This window comes from Vigna angularis, chromosome 10 (genome assembly GCF_016808095.1).
Source record: "Vigna angularis cultivar LongXiaoDou No.4 chromosome 10, ASM1680809v1, whole genome shotgun sequence".
Taxonomy (NCBI): Eukaryota; Viridiplantae; Streptophyta; class Magnoliopsida; order Fabales; family Fabaceae; genus Vigna; species Vigna angularis.
In genome coordinates this window covers 29,142,054-29,145,574 of record NC_068979.1, presented here as the reverse complement: position 1 = coordinate 29,145,574, position 3,521 = coordinate 29,142,054, and the positions used below count along the sequence as shown (strand labels likewise).

At 30.0% G+C, this 3,521-nt stretch overlaps 1 long non-coding RNA gene across 1 annotated transcript; it reads right to left on the bottom strand.

The window, feature by feature from the left end:
* Nucleotides 1–1,768: 1,768 nt before the first annotated feature.
* Nucleotides 1,769–2,907, bottom strand: LOC128194352 (uncharacterized). Its single transcript, XR_008245783.1, has 3 exons — nt 2,704–2,907; nt 2,444–2,586; nt 1,769–2,029 (listed from the first exon to the last, which is right to left on the bottom strand). It is a non-coding gene; the product is annotated as an uncharacterized LOC128194352 (long non-coding RNA).
* Between the last annotated feature and the right edge of the window lie 614 nt (nt 2,908–3,521).

Here is a 3,521-nt window from a genome sequence, read left to right as displayed (position 1 = left end):
TTTTTATTAGTTTCAAACAATTTTTTGATTTACAATGTCAAGACTTGTTGTCTCAGGATTGCATCATCGAGTGTCCTCTGGCCTACAATAATGCAATACCTCCAACAATCGATCATTTTTTCCATCAATTAACCTTCTGCTCTGAAGAGAAATCACTTATTTGACCTCCAAATCGAACCGATAAACTTGAGGCATCAAACCTATCTTTGGTGCTACATTTTTGATTGAGAAAATCATCACCTTCATTGTCTTACATCTTGGATAACAACTGTCAAACTTCAATTAACAATTAAGAATAGAACATTACAAAATTTATAGTTCAAACATTTTCTTATAAACCCATTTGTTACACTCTTGCAAAGTGCAAAAAATTTCCACGAGCTAAACCTCTAATTTTCTAATGACTTGGTTTAGGTCATCAACAATTAGCCCATGTGTTTTCAGTTGATCGAGTTATTTTCAATCAAGCTAGATTTTTTAGTCAATCTTATAATGTTCCTTAAACATTATCTATTTTTTATATATTTACATTATAATTATCAATAAATGTACTTTGTTTTAAATCAACAATAAAATTAATTTTGATTAATTTTTATGTACTTTACAATTTTATATATTTTATTTATTTCTTATTATGAAAATTCTTTTTAATTAAATTAAGAAATTATGAAGGTAGGTTGATAATTATAAATAAAGGATATTTCAAACTTTCACAAAATAGTAGTCACTAATAAAAGAAGTTAAAATCCTTAACAACAAAAAGCTCCATAATATAAATTCGATACTAGAAATCTTTGACCAATTGATTGGGACGATTCTAATTGTAGATGTTTGAAAAACTCATGCAAATTAATGTATAAGGATAATAGTTTTTTTTTATTGTTCATGTATTTTTATTATTGTCAATTGATCATTGTAGGAAATATAACGTAGAAGTTATAGTGAAAAATAAACATGACCATTTTGTTGTTCACACCTTCTTTACAAAATCAATAAAAATAACTTATTATATTCTACACTAATCACAATATCTTTTTATATTAATTACAAAACTCTATCTTTCTAACTTGTAAAGACAAATAAAGAAGATGATGGAATAAAATAATAATCAACAGAAAAATTAAACAGAAAAAAACTTAACTAAAAAATATAAAACTTTAATTGAAAATACTCAAATGTAAAATGAAATTAGGACATAATTAAATTTTCATAGCAGGAAAATAAATTCAAATTCAAGTTTGAGTGAAGAGGAGGAAGGGGAACTTTGACATTTTTTTACGTCTTAAGAACTACACTGTGGAAGTTCTTTTCTGAAAACAATAAAAATTTGTTTTGGAAGCATGGCAGTGTGATTATAAATACAGAATACCGCTCACAACCACTCGCATGGCGCATTTATGAGTAAACAAAAAAATGAGATTCTGGACAGAATCTGAGATTTCAGTTCACTGCATGTGAAGAGAAGAAAGCAATAAGCTTATAAGAGTTTGTTATTTGCATTTATTAACTGCTACTCAGCCAACTATGCCATCTCCACTGTCCATCTCGTGAATGAAATCATTATCATCCATTTTTATTTTATGAAACCATTTACATAATAACTTAAAACCATTTTTATTTTATTAACTGTTACTCAGCCAACTATTCCATTTTTATGAAACCATTTCTAATATGTTAACAATTTAAAATCACTGATAGAAACTAAACACTATTAATAAACCTTAAAACATTCCCCAGTCACCAATTGAAGACATAGTCGTCGCACTGTTTGACTTGAAGATCATGTTTACAAACATACTTTTCAATGTAAAAAAAAGTGAAGCAAATATTTTGTTTTATTGACATATATGCAATCAAAATAGGCAGAGATTAGTCTGAGCTTTTATCCTTAATTTCAATTGGTGCATGGACCAATCAAGTTAACAAAATTTTCAAGTAAATGTTGACAATTCATCAATTATTAGAAAAAAAGATACCAGGAAAACTTGTAGCAAGACCAGCACAACATCAGCTAGACCCGCATTAATGGCTGCAGATGTGAAGAAATCACATTATGAGTGAAGAACATTGTACTGGGAAGGATTCTGAAGTAAGCTTATACTGTATTTGACAGAATTAAAAGTTTGCTTTTCCAAATTAGACCTCTTGGGTGAAGGAACACGTATTCTGTTGATATTTTTTGAAATACTCTTTCACGTAGCATTTGAATACTATCATATCATAATTCCTTTCATCATCTTCTTTTATGTCATTTTAACAAACACTTTTCCTCCAACTATCTAATTTATCAGTTTTCACTGCATTTTTTAAGGATATTGGAAACAAGGTCACACTCTTCTCATCTATTTGAGTATATGAACATTTTATATTAATAAACAAACCGATCTTAAAATATAAGTATTATTAAGAGAACCGTAGCCGAAAAGGGAGCCAGCAAAAGCACCTTAAGCAGAGTTGGCGGCGGAGAGAAGAAGGCAAACGGTGGGAGACGGAGTAGAGGAGCCTTTGATAGGATTCGGAGCAGAGTTCGCATCACTTTCTGAAAGACAAGAGTGCTAATCTGTGAGGACAAGCGTCATCTTGAATCTGCCAAGCATAGGCCACAAAGCAATCACAGTTCTGCATTGAAGCAAATATTGAATGGCAACAAGTACTACAAAATTCGTGACCCTAAGTGAAGGAAAGGAGAAAAGTTGATTGTACGTAAGAGAAGACGTCTCAGAGATGACGGCATGGAGAACTAACAATGTGGGGAGAATATGGCGTTGATGCAATGTGGGGAGAACGTAAAGAGAAGAGAAGAACAACATTAACAAGAGGAACGAAGAAGATGAACTGAGAAAGAGAGAACGTGAATAGAGGACGTGTAAATCAAATTGGGAAAATGAAGAGAACTTGAAGAGAGAAAAAGATTAGGGATTCAGATTCTATGACATGTGGTTTACTACTTGTTATAATAAGTTTTGAACTTTATTATGAAAATACTAGAACTTCTAACCTATTATGAAAGCCTATGAGAGGTCTTCTTAGATTTTTCTTAATACGTTTTGAATTTAATTTCAATTTTGCTTCTTCGTCCAACTATTACGATAGGTATTTCAAAATACATCATAATAACTCTTACTTTTATTACAAGAATATTACATGTCAGTTTATTATGACATATAGATTTCACATTGTCATAATAAGTCATCATAAAATCCTTTTTTCCACTAGTGAATTGAGAGAAACCAAGAGCTAATGTGTGAGATGAGAGAACTCATTAAAAGAGGTAAAACATTCATTAAAAGTAAAGATGAATTCTTTAGTAGAGAAGATGAATATGAAAAAAAAAAAGTGAAAAAGCTCTTGAGTGAAAAGAAAAAAAGAGAAGGAAGAAAGAAAGAAAGAGTATAAAGAGAAAAAGATAAGAGAAAGGAATGGGTAAGAAAAGAAAGAAAAAGAAAGAGTTGAAAGGAAAATCTATTTGGTTCATTAGAAGAAAAACTTAAGATTCTTAATAAAATACAAGAGAGCTCAAG